Below are 18746 nucleotides of genomic sequence, written 5' to 3' on the forward strand. Positions count from 1 at the left end.
TGAAATTTGAATGGTCAGAGGCATGTGAAAGAAACATCCAAACCTTGAAAGATAGGCTTACCACTGCTCCAATGTTGACTTTATCGGTGGGCACCAAGGGTTTCGTGGAATTTTTTTAAGCATCCCAAGTGGGATTCGGTTGCGTCCTTATGCCACACGGGAAGGTTATAGCGTATGCCTCTAGGCAACTTAAGGTTCATGGGAAGAACTACCCAACACATGATTTTGAGTTAGCGGCCATGGCGTTTGCCTTGAAAATATGGAGGCATTACCTATATGTTGTTCATGTTGATGTATATACCAACCATAAGAGTCTTCAATATGTGTTTACTCAAAAGGAGTTAGATCTCCGACAATGAATGTGGTTGGAATTGCTGAAATATTACAACATTAGTGTTCTCTACCACCCTGGTAAAGCCAATGTGGTTGCGGATTCTCTAAGTCATATGACCATAGGTAGTGTGTCTCATGTTAAGGAGAACAAGAAAGACCTACTAAAGAATGTCCATAGGTTGGCTCGTTTGGGTGTTCGACTGGAAGATTTTCCTAATGATAGTTTTTATGGTTAATCATAAATCTGAGTCGTCTTTGTTGTAGTGAAGTCTAAGAAACACCTTGATCCATCATTGATTGAGTTAAATAAATCGGTTCTTAGTAAGTTTAATGAGTCATTCTCCTTAGAGGGGGATGGTGTTTTGAGATACCAAAGGAGGTTGTGTGTGCCTAATGTGGATAATTTGAGAAACAAGATCCTAGAGAAAGGTAATGGTTATCATTATTCGATTTATCCGATTTCTACTAAGATGTATCATGACCTTAGATAAGTTTTTTGGTGCGATGTCTTGAAAAGAGACATAGCGAAATTTGTTCCAAAGTGTATGAATTGCCAACAAGTGAAAGACGAGTACCAAAAGTTGGGTGGCTTTTTTCAAGCAAATTCTCACTTGGAAGTGGGAAGACATTAATATAGACTTTATACTGGGATTGCCTCGGACTTGAAAGCAAAATGACTTTATATGGGTTGTTGTGGATAGCATGACAAAGTTCGCTCACTTTACTCCCGTTAAGTTTACATACTCGGCAGCATTATGCCAATATCAATATAGATGAGATTGTGAGTCTCCATGGTATTCCGTTATTTGTCATATCGTATAGGGGTGGACAATTCACATCTTGATTTTAGAGATCGTTTCAAAAAGGGTTGGGTACAAGAGTAAAGTTGAGCATCATTTTTCATCATCCAATAAATGGTCAAACGGATGTACTGTTAAAACTCTTGAGGATATGCTTAGAGCTTGTAGGATATATTTAAAAGGAATTTGGGATAAGAACTTGCCGTGGAGTTATCTTATAACAATAGTTATCATTCGTGTATAGTTATGGCTCCTTTTGAACCATAGTATGGTAGGAGATTTAGATCTCCGATTGGATGGTTTGAAGTTGGTGAGTCTTCACTTCTTTGTCCCGAATTGATCTATAATACCTTGGAGAAAATTCATTTCATAAAGAATTGATTTCAAACAGCCTGTAGCCGGCAAAAGTCTTATGCATACAATAGGAGAAGAGAACTAGAATCTGAAGAAGGTGATAAAGTGTATTTCAAAGTTTCAACTATGAAAGGGGTGGTGAGATTTGTCAATAATGGGAAGTTAATTCCTCGTTATGTTGGACCCTATGAAATTTTCCAAAGGGTTGGCAAGGTTTTATATGAGTTGAGATTACCTAGTGAGCTAGCTTCTGTTCACCCGGTTTTCCATGTATTCATGCTTAAGAAGTACATTGGTGACCCCGAGTACATTTCTTCCTGTTGAAGGTCTAGGAGTGGATGATAACCTAAACTATAATGAGGTTCCAGTAGAAATCCTTGATCGACAAGTGAATAAGTTGAGGAACAAGGAGGTGACCTCTACAAAAGTGTTATCGAGGAACTACCTAGTTGAGGTAGAAACATGGGAGGCCGAGGCCAACATGAAGTCTTGTTATCATCCTCTCTTAGCTAACTAAGGTTATTTATTCCTACTATTGATGAAAATAAAGCATAATTTTAATTTGACTTGTTTTACAATGATATACATATTTATGATGAAAGTCTATGTTGAAAGGAACTTTTATGGAAAAATGTTCATTTGCTTCATTTGCACTTATTTGGTGTATTTGGTATGGGTTTCCTTCATTAAATTGTATTGAACATGTTTATTTGTGTTGAAAGAAGATTAAACATAAGTGACTCTATATGTTGTATTGAGCTCGTGTTGTTGAGAAGGAAAATCCTCATATTGTGATGTTGAGCTCATATATGTGGCGATGCTTTGATTTGCTATATAAAAATTCCATGTGTGTATGTTATTTGAGTTGTAACACAATTTGTTATATGTTGTTGGTTGTTGGGCTACAAGTATTGTGTCTATCCTTTTCCTTCAAAAGATTTTAGTGTCATTCCGGGACGAATGTTTCTAAGGGGGGGATAATGTAACACTCTGAAAGTTCATGCCTCACATGATGAACTAACCTTTAAAAAACTATTTCTATGACTAAAAAAATGTTTATAAACCATTTAGGAAGTTTTAGAGTCAAGGCATCAAGAAACGTCCATGACGTCCGAAAACTAGCGAAATGAACTAGTTGACATCTCTATGTTGTGAAGGTTTGGGAGTATCATATGGAGTATAAAACTTGTAAAAGGAGTTTAAATAGGTAAAATATAGTATATAGGTCCCACACATACAGTAAATACTCCCCAAGGACAACCTGAAGGGTCCTTGAGGAGGACCCGAACATGGGCAAGCAGACTGCCAAAACAGCCTGCGCACAGACAAGAAAGTGGAGGCTGCTGCACATCGCACATACAAAACGAGGAGGAAAAAATGTTTCCTTGCTACTTGGTTTCTAACTAGTATTACTAATCAACCTGAATTTCAAAATTAAAATGTGAAATTGACCCAGCGACACGCAGCCACTTCCCAGATTCGTTAGTGTCGTATTTTAGTCAATTTGACTTCACAAAAACACCCAATTGAGTAAGGGTATTTTGGGTAATATAGTGGGTGATTATATATTTATTTAGGGTCAGTTGTAATTAATTTTTACTCACTCTAAATTGAATACCCAAAACAAAACCCAAAAGCTCTCATCTCTCTCTACTTTCTCTCTATATTCACCGTTGAAGGATCAAGGAAGCTTGGAGAAGAACACCACGTTCTCAACTTTCCTTATCAAATTTTGTATATTAAAATTCATTAAGTTTTTCTGTATTCACTCTTGGGATTCCTTTCCCCAAGAGGTCCTTTCAAAGTTTATTTTTAAAACACCCAATCCAATGGGTTTTCCTCTTTTATTGGTTTTCTTCTAAACATGAAATTGATGGTTGATTATGACTAATTGTGATTAACCATGAAAAATTAATTGTAGATTGTTGAATAATTGATGTTAATTAAGGGAATTTTGTGTGGATCATGTTTCTTCTCCAATTTCCCCAATTCTTAGATCTTTCTTATGAATTGATAGGAATTTAAGATGTATTGATTGTTAGACTTTTTTTATCTACTCTAATTCATTCATGGACTGCCTAGAATGATGTGTTATTTGTATTGGATCAATTTCTTTATGAATTCATGATGAACCCTATTTGCCCTAACCATAGATTACGAATTGATGTTAACTTGGATAGTGATGATGAAATTGACCTAGTTCTTGTGTTAATTACTATTGTATGATGTAATTACACCTATTGATGGATGAGATTTGATTGGTTTAGGGTAAAAACCATGATGATGGCTTTTGAAGGAGAATTTGTAAGACTTTTTTATCTTAAATTCGTAAGACTTTGTGATCTTAAATCTTTTCTTCAATTGTGATGCTTTTACTTGGCGATGAAGTTCAATTGAACCATGTCTTGTGATTGAATTAACTAAGTGTTGGTATGATGATGAAATTGAAATGTCTTGATTATGTAATTGTGAGATTATTCTTAAGATTTAATGATATAAGGTTGGTTATGAATTGTCTATGTGCCTTATTATGACATGATAATGAGGATTGGCTAATCTCACATATGAGGGTTGCATTCAAAGGAAATTCTCATGCAATTCCTAATGAGCTAAATGACTATGATATAGAAGGGGTTAGTCTCCTATGGGCTATACTAAGTTATGATGATTTATAAAGGTTTAAACATATTTCAAAAAGGGACTCTAGCTTAGCACCAAGTGAACTAGTAATGAGGAGTGTCCCTTGCCAATATGGGAAGTTAGGTTCACTATTGTACTCTTGAGATTGGAGACTATAATGCAATGTGCATAAACATAGTCTCAAGCATATCTCCTAATTCTTGAACTATGTTACCCGAGAGGAATAGTAGCTAGTGGATCTACCTAGAATGTTATGTTCATGTGTTGGTACTACCTTGGCAAGTAGTACACCTTCCGGTGTAGGGTTTCATAACACCGCATTCAATATATATCTCTTGTTCGAGGTGTTGAACTTCATGGTAGCTTGAATTGGTTTGTCCAAAATCATTTCATGGTAGCTTTAGGAGAAAGGCCTATAATCTTCTAACGGTAGCTTGATTTGCATGTAAGGTGTATTTCATGGAGTTGGTTGAGATTAGCTTCTCGTGGTAGCTTAGGGTTGACGATTCATGCTCTTCTATGGTTAGCTTGTATCTACATGATTTGTTCCATGATTGTTAGGATGGTTGCATCCTTACTTAGTAGCTTAGTTAGCATGTTGAGATATTTCCCATTGTAGTAGGTCTATTATGGTAGTGTGTTGTTCTTAATACACAGGGTTACAAAATAAGTTAACTTGGATTAGGGTAGTCTAGAGAAGCAATTAGTATGCCTGGTAGTATGGGAGGCCGTATATACATGTCATAAGTATGACTTGAAGCTACCTATGACATGGCCCCCTTCATGATGTACGCTAAGCTTGGATAGTAACTAGGGTTGCATTCCACGACATATGATTGGCTTAAGATAATAGTTCCTTGGTAAGGTGATGTAGGTCTAGTAGTGACTCCTAAGATTATATGGAACAAGATAGGGTGACACTAAGGTATGCTTAGTATGTGAGGTAGTATGAGATACTTTACATGCATTGAACAAGTGTGCTTTGAGGTGGCCTAGGGGCATAGTTATCATATGTTATAATCAAGTTAGGTCTTAATTATGAAAGTGAATTATGATCAAGTATGACAAAAGAGAGGTACTTAACTTTGGTAGTAGTACGGGATGCTACATTAAATATGCACAAGTTTACTTAGAAGTCGCTTGTGATATGGTTTATTTGAGTAAGAAGGACAAAAATGGCTATGTATGAACTCTTATTTGTTTAATGATGTTTTAATATTCTTATGATATTCATGTTTAATTATGTCTTTATCTCATATGATTATGCCTATTGTTGACTAACCTTTTATGATATCTTATGGTTGGTATGATAGTGTCCATACATTGTACATATCGTACTAAAGCACATTGACTACATGTTGTCCATGTAAGGTCTTGAGGAGATTGAGTTCTTTCAATGGTAGAGTTTCCAAGGCTTATTAGAAAGTGAAGATTAAGTGAATCCTCATAGAACCCGAGGACATCAATAGTGTGTTATTTTTTATGTTCTTTCACGTTTAAACTTTTATTGGTTGTTAACCAAGACTATTGTACTCTTGACGCCATAGATGGTTTTGATACATATGTTACGCGTTTTATGAAATTACTTTTGCATTATGTATTTGGGGAAAAAGTTTTAGTTTCACACTACTTTTCGTATATATGCAATGAATGATGTCTAAGGGCTTGTACAAGACCTCCACAGGTCAAGTATGTCGCGTTGCGATTCGAGAATACCATATCTTCTAGGGTGTAATCTCGAATTGTGACATTTAGTAATTGTGAGTTTTTGCTAAGGTTTGTATGTGTCGAGCAAGGGTATTGAGGTAGAACCTAATAAGACAGATGCGGTGAGGGTTGGCCTAGACCTCTAACTTCTACTAATATTCAAAGATTTTTGGGTTTGGTCAGTTATTATAAGATGTTTGTTGAGGGTTTCTGCTCCATTGCTTATTCATTGACAGCTTTGACTTAAGCAAATCTAAATTTTTTTGGTTGGAGGCTTGTGAGAAAATCATTCAAGATTTGAAAAATAGACTAACTTCCACCCTGGTTTTGACCTTAAATGAGGGGACTGATGGGTTTGTGGTATATCGTGATGCCTCAAACGTGGAGTTGAGATGTGTGTTGATAAAACATGGTGAGGTGATTGCATATGCTTCAAGGCAACTCTAGATCCATGAAATGAATTATCCGACCCATAATCTTGAATTAGTGGAGGTAGTATTTGCTTTAAAATTATGGAGACCTTAATTGTATGGGGTCCATAAGATGTTTTCACTGATCACAAAAGTGTTTAATATGTGTTACTCAAAAAGACGTGAATGTCCAATAAAAAAGTGGTTAGAACTTTTAAAGGATTTGACATGAGTGTCCTATACCACCCTGCAAAGCCACGCACCTAAGTCAATTGTCCATGGGTATTTTGGCCGATGTAGAGGAAGAAAAGAAGGAGTTATCTCGTGATGTGCATAGATTAGCTGGGGTAGGTGTCCAATTAGTGGGTTCAACGAAGGGTGGAGTCACGGTCCATAATGGTTCCAAATCATCCTTTGTAATGTACGTGAATTCCAAGAAAGACACTGATCCCATGTTAATGGAGTTTAACGAATCGGTACTCAACAAGTCCATCAAGGATTTCTCCCAAGGGGATGTGGGGTGCTTAGGTACCAAGGTCGTGTATGTGTTCTTGATATTGATGTAACACTCTGAAAGTCCATAACCAAACCTAGATCCTCACATGATGAAGTAAACCTTAAAAGACTGTTTCTAAGCCTAACTTAATGTCTTAAAACTAGTTAGGAAGTTTTAGAGTCAAAACGTCAAGAAACGTCCAAGACATCCGAAAACTAGTGCAATTGAACTAGTAAAATGTCCTTGGGTTTTGTGAAGGTTTTAAGTGTTGTATGGAGTCAAAAACTTGAATAAATAGTTTAAATAGGTAAAAACATGAACATAGGTTGAAAATGTCCAAGTATGACCTCCGAAGGACCGCCTTAAAGGTTCGTGAAGGGATTCCACCCTTGGCAAAGCAAGTGCCAAAGCAGCAGCAAAATTGGCCTTGGCAGAACTGTCTCCGCGTCGTGGTCAGGGTCCCACAAGAACAAAAAATTGTGGTCATCATCGGGAAAACCTAGTGGACTCTTCTGTTTCAAAAATTTAGATGGAAAATCTTGCGAGAACAGCTCCACCTCACGAACTTGTTCCCCGACGAATATCTGAAATTTGGACTTCAAGTTTGACTTCTCTAAAAGGTCAACCTAAGGTAGGGGTATTTTCGGTATTTCATAGGAGTGTTATGTAATGAATTTAAATAATTTTAACTCACATTTACTCACTCGAATAAAATTCCCAAATCAAAACTCAAAAGCTCTCATCTCTCTCTACTTCTCTCTATATTTAACCTCTATCGAAGGAACCAACAAGCTAGAAGAATAAAGCCAAATTTCCCAAAATTCTAATCAAATTTAGTTGATTAAATCTATATAAAGTTTGGAGCCTTAAATCTTGGGATTTCTTTCCCCAAAAGATCCTTTCAAAGTTGATTTCTAAATCACCAAATTCCAAGGGTTTTCCTCTACGAATTGGTTTTGTTCCAAACATGAAATTGATAATTAATTGTGAGGAATTGTGATTACCTATGGATAATTAATTATATATTGTTGACTAATTGATGTCAAATAGGGGTATTTTGTGTGAATCGTGTACTTTCCCTAATTTCCTCAAATATTGGATCTTTTTTATGAGTTGATGGGAATTGACGAATCTATTGATTGTTATACTTGTTTTAACTATCCTAATTCATTTTTGGACTGCCGAGGGTCATGTATTGTTTGTACGGAATCTAATTCTTGAAAAGTTCATGATGAACCATATTCCGCTAACCCTAGGTTATGGATTGATGTTAAATTGGTTAGTGATGATACAATTAACTTAGTTCTTATGTTGATTACTTTTATATGATTTTATTAAGTGTATTGATGGTATAATATGGTTTGGTTGATGGTAAGACCTTGAGGAAGGCTTTGAAGGTGAACTGGTAAGAACTTGTGAACGTGAATTATTACTTTATTTATGATGACTTAAACTTGATAATGATGTTTACTTGAAGTGTTAGATGTGATTGAATTACTTAGGTGATGGAATGATGAACGTAATTGAAATTTTTGACTATATGAATTGTGAGATTATGATTAAGGTATGTAATATAAGGTTTATTGTTAATCACTTATATGCCATACTATGATATGATGATGATGGTGTGTGAATCTCACAAATGAAGGGTTGTATGAGAGCACATTCTCATGCAATACCTTATGATCTAAATGATATTATATACAATGGGGTTAGTCTCCTATGACCTATATTAAGATATGATTGATTAAGAATGTCTTAAAGACATTTAAAAAATGGACTTTAGCTTAGCATCGAGTGAACTAGTTGTGAGAGGTGTCCATTCCCAATATGGGAAGGTAGGTTCACAATGGTTCTCATGAGATAGAAATTACAATGCAATTGTGCATGAATAGGGTCTCAAGTATGTGTCCTAGTTCTTAAACTATGTTGCCCCCATAGGTATACTATCTAGTGGATTCATCTAAAATGCTATGTTCGTGTTTTGGTCCTACCTTGGCAAGTAGACCACCTTCTTTTGGTGTAGGGTATCATGACACTGGATTCCATGTTTATCTCACATGGTCTATGTTGGTTAACGATTTTTTTCCCAAAAGTAAAATGAATGTTATAAAGTGAATTCTAATTAGGATGACTAAAGGGGTTCGTCTTACTATGGGTAAGGGTATGTGACTCTACCTATTAATTGCACTACATGTCCTTTAGAGAAGTCCTAGTAGGATGTTTTTATGATATTATGACTTTATTGATATGCAAATGTTGACTTTACATGTTGATGATCCTATTTGATGTTAAATTCACTTACTAATATGTTATTTCTCTATATTTCTATGTGTGATGATGACTACTCATTATGCTATGTGAGATGAAGTCAGGTATTATTTACGATCTCTTTCCTTTATTGTTTGACTATGTGGGGTTATCGAAATTCAAATAGAAATTGCCCTTATAGGCTTGGGAAGGGGTTCTGAGTAAGTCTCTTGTATGATATGATGATATGAACTCTTGTACATGTTTTGGGATGATGTAGGAGTTACTTTGGTATGATCTTGATATGCTACTATTCCTGGTCATATGACCTTATGTTTATAGTATCCATGTTGCGTTGACTTGGCATGACTTTGACCTAAATGTCCCTATAAGCATGATTTCAAATGGTTTATGTCCATATATCAATACATAACAAAAGTTGTTGTATAACCCATATTCTTTATGTTTCTACAAATATGTAGGTCCCTGCGATTGAGTTCCTAGTAGGCCGATTGAAGAAGACTTCGACTCTTTTCTCGAAGTGTTTGTAGGTTCTCATGTTCGAGGATATTGCTCTTTCTACATTTTAGCTTTGAAGTTGTTATTTCATAAAGACATTGGTCATTTCTTTATCATTTGAAACATTAATGTAAGCTTATTATGTCATATTGACATTGTATTGGTTATGTCCAACAATTCTACTCGTTTAGGTGGTTTTATGTGAGACGAAAATAGTAGACTATTTCCTATGTATTGGTGTATGTTGTCAAAATGAGAAGCCTATGTAAGCTTCCTTTGCGAGGAGTTTAAGTTAACTCCATAAGTAGTATGTGAGAGGTATATGTAAACCTCATTATATAAATTTTTTAACTTTTCTGCATTTTTAACCTATGAAAGGTAATGACGCTAAGAGGCACTCTCAGTCCTCTCTAAGGACGACGACGACGGTTACGACTAGGGGGCCCTTCCCGGTCGTGGCAAACTTGATATCAGAGGATGAGGTTGAAATAAACTTAGGGTTGATGTCTCACTAAACCACGTCTAGTTAGAGTCATGTTTATGGGTGTGAAGTGCGCTATGAATGTGAGGCTAGGTGATGCTTAGGAACTCTCACATTTAGTAATCTAGAAACTCATGCCTTATGAGTTGAAACTCTAAGTGTCCCTTTATCTTGTAATCCTTTTCTTGTTTATATAGGAGATGAATACGAGAAGGACGACTGCAAGGAAAATGGAGGAAGATTTGGCTAATGCGGGAGTTCCTCCCCTAGAGAACCATGTCCCTCTACAAGGTAATCAAGTGCATCCTCAAGACCAGGATCCAATAATTCATCCACCAATAACGGATGGAAATATAACATCGGCATTTGTGAATTTGGCCCAAGCCATGACCACCAAAGCTTAAACCATGAAGGCTCAACCAAATAGGGAGGTTGGACCCCGTCTTCAACCAAATACTAGTACCATGGCTTCCTGCTTGAAGAACTTTACTAGGATGAACCTTTCTATGTTCTATGGGTCGAAAAAGAATTAAGATCCTCTAATCTTCCTTGATGAGTTATAAAAGATTCCTTATGCTATGGGTTTAATTTCGAATGAAAAGGATGAACTAGCTTCCTACCTACTCAAGGATGTAGTTTAAAAATTGTACACCTAATAGAGAGACAATAGGGATTTAAGAGCGGTTCCTATAACTTGGGAGGTTTTTAGCAGGGATTTCCTTAATCTTTTCTTTCCTAGGGTTGAAAGGGAGGCAAAAGTGGATAAATTCATCAACCTTCATTAAGAAGGTATGAGTGTGCAATGATACTCCTTAAAGTTTACTAAAATGTCCAAATATGCTCCTTCCTTGTTATCTAATCCTAGGGATGAGATAAGTCGCTTTGTGACGGGAGTGGCTGATGACTTAGTTGAAGAGTGTCATTTGACGATGCTACATAACAATATGTATATCTCTTGGTTGATGATTCTTTCTCGATAAGTCAAGGCGACTAAACTCAAGAGGAAGATTAGGGTGTTTGATAGGGTCAAGACTTATGAGGGAGGTACTTCCAAGGGTTTAGGTTCAAGAAGAGGGTTTTTGTTAAGAGGGAAAACTAAACCACCTTAATATCGTGCGAGAAGTTAACCCAACCTAATGGTAGTTAAGTCTCACTGAACTAAGCCCTTTTCGCAGTCTATTCTGCGTAGCGTTCAAGGATGTTTTTCTTCTATTATGGTAGTATAATGACCTTAATAGAAAATATTACAAGATAAGTTAACTTGGATTAGGTTTGTCTAAAGAAGTACTTAGTATGGATGGTAGTACGGGATGCTATCTATACATTGCACAATTATGACTTGAAGCTACCTATGACATGACCCCCTTCATGATGTATGCTTAGCTTGGATAATGACTAGGATTGCATTCGATGATATGATTGACTTAAGATAATAGTTCCTAGTCAAGAAGAGATAGGTCTACTAGAGACTCCTAAGATGACATGGAACAAGATAAGGTGACATCAAGATATGCTTAGTGTGTGAGGTAGTTTGGGATGATTCACATACATTGTACAAGTGTGCTTTGAGGTTGCCTAGGGGCATAGTAATCATAACTTATGATGAACTTAGGACTTAATTATGAATGTGAATAATGATCAAGATGACCAAAGAGAGGTACTTAGTTTTTTTAGTAGTATGGGATGCTACCTTAGCCTTGCACAGGTATACTTAAAGATGGCTTCTGATATGGTTTATTTAGTAAGAAGGACAAAAATGGTTAATTATGAGCTCATGTATGTTTTATGATTTTTTAATATGGTTATGATATTCATGTTATGCTTATATTTTTATCTGCTATTATTATGTCTATTATTGACTAAGCCTTTGAGATATCTTATGTTTGGTATGATAGTTTCATACCTAGTACATATCGTACTAACACATATTGCCTACATGTTTTCCATGTAGGGTCTTGAGGATATTAAGTGCTTCAAGGGTAGAGTTTCCAAGTCTTATTAAGAAGTAAAGATTGGTGAGACCTAGGAGCATCCGAGGACATCACTACTACATTGTCTTTTAGCTGCTTTCATGTTTAGACTTTTATGGGTTGTGACCCAAGATTATTGTACTCATTATGTCGTAGATGATTTTTGAGACATCTGTTAGATGCTTTACGAAATGACTTCCACATTATGTTTTTGAATAAATTTAATTCCACACTACTTTTCGTGTATATGCAATGAATTATGTCTAGGGCTTTTACAAGACCTCCGAGAGGTCAAGTACGCCCCATTGCAATTTGAGAATACCATATATTTTAGGCAAACTCTCGGGTCATGACAAAGTTTTTATCAGAGCCAGGTTATGAAATGGTCTTAGGATGTCTCAAAACAACTATTGGATGCTTAGGAAAGTTCCACTTCTCTATTCTTCAATTCGTTCCATAGAGTTTGTCTTTAGTATGAACTTTTCTAATGTTTCCCTATGATTTTGTAGGTTATGGTTAACAATAGAGCTAATGCTTGAAGGCAAGGAGATGGGAGTGTGGAGCAAGAGATTCTTGCCCAAGTGCAAGAGCAAGTTCATTCTCAAGTAATTTAAGGTTTCTATGAATTTTTTGGCTCAAGCCTTAAAATCACAAGCTAATAGAGGAGAGGTGCCTCCGGCCAATCCTATAGGATGAATAAGTGCTACGAGAATTGGAAGACCTCAGAAATGACCTAGGTGAAATAGAGACTAACCCTGTTATAATTATGTTATAAGGTCCGAAAATGTTCTATTATATGGTATTGAGGAAGTGTATGAGATTTTAGGTGCATTGGAAGTCAAATGTCAAGGGACGATTAAGACGTTCGATGACTAAGTCACCTATGTGCCTCATATGTGATTCTATGTGTTTATATGTGATTTATGAGGTTATCTGTTAATTATATGAGTTATTATGATTTATATAAGTAGTGTGTAAAGTTTCGTGATGTTTGGAGGTCAAACATCCAAGAACGTCCATGACGTTCGCAAGTGTTACCATTTAAATGACCTTATGTTACTCAGCATGTTTCGTAAGGTTATACGTGTTCGTTTTGGTTGAAATTCATGTGAGAGGTGCTTAAATCATATAAAATCCTGTTTGGGTTCCAAACATCCGAGAAAACATCCCCAAGGACCATCCAAGGGTCCTTGAGAAAGGACCTAAGATTGTGCCGCAGACAGCCCAAACCAGGAAGACAATCTACGCCCAGTGAGTCATCCGATGCCCTATTGGTAGGTTATGTTCGTTGCAATTTATAAATGGGAGAGGAGAGGCCAACGACAAGACTAAGTCCCTAACCACAGACCAACAGTTTGGCAACTGTTGGTGGACTGCCTCCCTGCATGCATTTCTTTATAGGTTGAGGGGTGAACTTGTAATTTAATACCACTTCTAAATAAGAAGTTTTGAGGTTCATAAGGGTTAATTTATGTAGTTGAAGTGTGTATATAAGTCTTTAACACTTAGAAGATTTCATTCTTCATAATCAAAACCCCAAATCCCTTAAAAATTCCCTAGAACTCCATTGGAGTCAAAATTCAAGGAATGGCTTGGATTGAATAACTTAGTGGGTATTATTAATAAAATTTAATAATAAACTTTATTGAGGTATGTATTTTGATCCTTGAAACTCTCTTTCATCATAGAGCCCATATTTCAAAGTTGTTTTCTAAAGTTTTCAAGTTGAATTGTCCAATTCTATAATCTATTGCATGGGTTACTGCATTGAAGGTTGCTAAACATTAAATAATGACGGAATTTTTATTGTATTTATGATTTCAAACTAAAATAAATTATGAACCCATGAATTGGACGAACACTAGTTGTGGACTAAGTTATGGGTTACTTGATATTGATTTTTTGTTAATGAATTCTCATATAGTTTTATGTAGGCTATTGATTAAAGTAATAATTATAGTAAATTGATATATTGAATGTATTAGATTGATGAATACGTAGTAATTTGACCTAGTTTCATCAATATTGGTTTAATTGTATTGAATTGTTTGGGTATGGCCATGGGTAAGGGTCTTGTCATATCGAATGTGGTGATCCGAAATCGGATTGACGTATTGAGGATGTTGTGGTGGTAATCTTACCTATTTACCTTGTTTTGTGATTAATTATACTTCAATTATGTTGTGATTGGTATGGTCCACTAATGGTGGCGGTGTCATGTGGCCTTGTCGGCATTATTATAAATGATGTAATGATCACTTCCTTGTCGGCAGACTACTTGAACTAACGTGGGTTATTGTATATGTTATTATGTGAGTTATGATGATATCTAGCGACATGTTAAACAATGTGAAAGTATATGTTTTTATTGATTTTATGTAGTTGATCATGTAAGACTATGAATGTGGCTTTGTGTGTATAGTCTTAGGGCTGATGTATGTTATTCTTACATGAATATAGAATCTATGATGGTCATAATTATGTTTATATGACACTATATAATATCAATTGACGATGATAAGGGTTATTTCTATGTGCTTCTAGAGTGACATGTATTATAAGTTAAAGTGAAGTATTTTGTGTCTGGTCTAGGTTGATTTCTGTCCCTTGCTTGATGTATTTATGAATGTGAATATGTGATGTCTTGACATATGATGCTAAATTCTCTTATTATTGAATGTATGAATGACATGTGACCTTAAATGAAGTTAAGAGGGTCTCTTATATGAAACCTCCAACTAATGGTAAAGTTATGAATGTTGAAGTCGTAAGCCGTAATGGTATCCTTCAAAGTAAAGGAACGATAGACTTAAAATTAATTGGCTAGAAGGAAATCATATTAATCCTCAGGTAATTCATAATGAGGTTGTTTTCTCTATTGAGATGTAGCCCTAGTGGACCTTTCTTTGTTAGGGTGAATGTGATTTGGTTATGAACTTGATATGGAACCCTTTTATATGAACCTTAGGTATAAATTACTCTATGAGAAAGAAGCTAGAACCAAGTGAGCATAGTAAGGGAAGTAATTCTAGTTAAAAAGAGACTAGATTACTAAGAATGCCTTTCATATTCCTTTACCATGTGACTACATGGGATGTGTCTAAGTTCTACTATTGGACAGTAGAACACCCTTGTTGAACTAGGTTAGAACTTTGGATTCCATGTATTTCTATCATGTTCTATGTCGTTTATTGCCTATTCACATCATATGGAATACCTACTAGCATTAGAGAAGTTCTATGATGTTTAGGTGGTGGTATGAGACGCTATCTAGACAATGCACAATAGGCTTTGAATGTGTTAGTTGGAGTTCCTAGGTCTTGTCCAAGACCATTACTTGTATGTTTTTTATGTATTGAATGTCTCCTAAATGAACTAATGACTATAATGACTTAAGTTAAGAAAGTGTTTTAGATAAATAAGGACTTATTTAGAGTAGTTAAGGGTTGTCTAGTTAAGGTGTGAAGGGGCCATAGTAATGGTCACTTCGTAACTTACCTAGGTGAGTCTTAAGAATAACTCTAGTTAAGAAAATTAGTTGATTATTTGTACATGTTCTAAACATAGGACGTTATCTTCTTGATCTACATATGTAAGTATTTTCACAGCCTTTGATAAGAGAATGTCATATTATCAATATGTTGATTTGTTTGATGTTTTATAAGTGTGTATGTGTCTTATTATAAGTATTTTTAGGATCATTTAGGTATGCTTAGGGAGGTTATATGGGTGGTTTATCTTTGTGTTGCTTATGTGGGTCTTAGGATAGCTTTAAGTGAGAAGACTGCACGTTAAGAAGTGTCTAACGAAGAAGTAGACAACTTCACTTTAACAGTGAATCCTTCATATTACAATGAGTTGATGCTACTGTAATTTTAGCTCAATAATGTGCTAAATCATTTAAATGTTATATTATGTATTTCTAAGTTGTTAAATGTTGTTCCTATGATTATAATATGATTTTTAAATAAAAAGATTCATATTTCTAATAAATGTAAGTTTTCATGATTTTTATGCATTATGACATACTTAGTACATGTGATTGTACTTATCCATGGTTTTATCTATATCCATAGTTGTTGGTAGGTGAGGATCATTTGGGAAGGAATACTTTGATCGTAGCATCGTTTAAGTGAAATCAAAGTATGTCCTTATTTGATTCGAGGGCGTAGATGTCTTTTATGCTTCTCATTCATGTATTGTAATAGACTAAGTATTTCTATATTAGTATTGTATATGGGTCATATCCTATTCTCGTGTCTTATGTTTGATGAGATTGAGACTTAATATTTTCTTTGACTTTGTATGAAAGAGTTTTTAAATACTATGACATTTTTTTTAAGTTTTAATTCTGCACTAATTTCCATTATGTATATGCGAAGAATGATATGTAAGGGCTTGTATAAGTCCTTCGAGACGTCAAGTACACCCGTTGATATATGATATTTCCCCTTACTTCTAGGGTGTGGTTTCGGGATGTGACAAGCTTGGTATCAAAGCATAGGTTATGAAAGTAGTATTAGGAATTGAAAAGTCTCATCAAGTCATGTGTAGTAGAGTCTTGACCATCGGTGTTAGTCACAACACATCTATGGGCAAGAGGGTATAGGACAATAGAATCCCTTTATTTCTACTCCTATGTCGTTCCATATAGTAAAATTTATGAGTACTCTTTTCTTATGGTTTTTCTTGTGTGTCTAGGAATATGGATACGAGTAGAAAAACATCTAGGAGAGTAAAGGAGAGGAGATTCCTCCTCAAGTTGAGTAAGTTCCTCAAGATGCTCAAAGGTTATAAGCCCCTATTGTTGGTGGAGATGATTGTCACCACCGGAGTCTAGACTCTAGACGAGACCAGCGTCGTTGACCTCTCAGAGGTCACAGACAAGCCTACATACATCATTCTTACTTCGTCTGGTTATATTTTAGCAAAAATTTTGAAACTTTTTGCTTCTTAACATGCATACTAATCATTCTATTAGATTCATAATTGTTCACCATCAACTATCTAACATTGAGATCATCAAATGAAAGAATTAGTTTAATATAACATTAAATGTATAATTGCCAAAATGCCACAAATTCAATGTCTGAACAAAAGCGAAAAGAAATGCTAGTGGAACATACTCCTCTAGCTGAATCATATAACTAATTATATTGCACACAACACATAACATCTTACGTATAGCACATAACATATTCCATATATCACATATTATTTTTCATATCATTCCTTCATATGCCATGAGACCTTTGAACAATAGACTTGACATCAAGACTCTCCAAAATAAGGGCTCAACACATGGGACCTCAACTAGGGAGCCTTCTTTAGTTTACAGAGTTTGCTTCATTCATTCATATTTAATTCATTTAATTTCTTTCATAGGCTAGTGTAAACATCAAATATACATAGGATGTAGTTTAAGACTTTCATCGGGTTTGCTGTGCAATGATCAAGAATGACCTAGTGTCATTCCTTAAGTCTAGCTCACATCCTAATCATCCTATCCTAAAACCTTTGGTATCATTCATTTCATTATGTGCATCATTTGAGGCTGGCCACATTAATTCATTGGGAACTTTAGCATTAACCGACATAGATCATGTGAGCATCATGAAATTCTGTGCCTCCCCCACACCAAAAAGACGTTGAATCACAAACAAAAGTGACCCAAAATATGCTAGCGTACATGGGAATTGAACCCTGCCTGATCCCTATATTGGGAGTATAGATTTGAAGACTAGGAGACATAAGGAGATCTATACCCGGCATGCCGGACAGTCTCATCTCATGAATCTTTCGTGAACCTCCGTCCTTCCTGAAAGAAGGCATCACCGCTCATAGCTAGTCTATCGGTGCTCAGTATATAATTCCATTACAACTCATACGTCACGGAAGTTGTCTTCTAATATGAGGACATCATAGCTCAATAGATGATTTCTCATAACATCATTAGAATTAAGTGTGTTAATCTTAATACTTTCATTAGAGTGTTAATAGATACTAGTCTCTTCATTAACTTTACACTCTCTTAGGTGAGTACCTTTTGGTAACATTTACTTAGGCTCATTTGAGATACCTATCATCTTTTACATTAGCCTCTTATCAAGTTGTCACAACATTCATTAACATTAGCACATTCGCTCTTCCTAATTACTCACCCGATTTTATGTGAATGTTCATTTTATCATATGACAAAGCACTTGGCCATTTAGTTTGTTTCATACTATTGCTTAACCCTTCTAGGGTTTCATCATTTTATTGTGTACATTCTAGGTTCACTTATTTTTAGACATCTGCTAGACTTATGGGTCTATACATACAAGCCATGAAACTTCATTCATATTTTGTTTAAATGACTTATGCATCTTTTATGTATGCCAAGATCTCAATTTCGATCTATGTAGGCTGCATTATTCTTGAATATTTAATTCATGTATGACTTATCTATTAAAACGGAATTTGGTCAAGGAAACCCGGTTTCAAATCCTTAGGACAATACTTACATTTTTTCATTTACTTTATTTGATCCATACGACTTGGGGACCCAAGTTCGAGCCCCAATGCCTTCATTTTATTTTTCCCTTAATTTCTCCCTTCATTTTTCGCTTAATAGAGTTAAGAGTATGTGGGATCGAACCCCCACAACCTCATTTACTTTTTATTTTCATTACTTTTAATTTCTCTCCTTCGGCCGAGGAGTTGTGGGTTCGAACCCCCACAACCCCTCTTTAAATTCATTTTATTTTCTACTTGAATATGCCTAGGAGGTTGTTGGTTTGATTC

Source organism: Solanum lycopersicum, chromosome 9 (genome assembly GCF_036512215.1).
Source record: "Solanum lycopersicum chromosome 9, SLM_r2.1".
NCBI lineage: Eukaryota > Viridiplantae > Streptophyta > Magnoliopsida > Solanales > Solanaceae > Solanum > Solanum lycopersicum.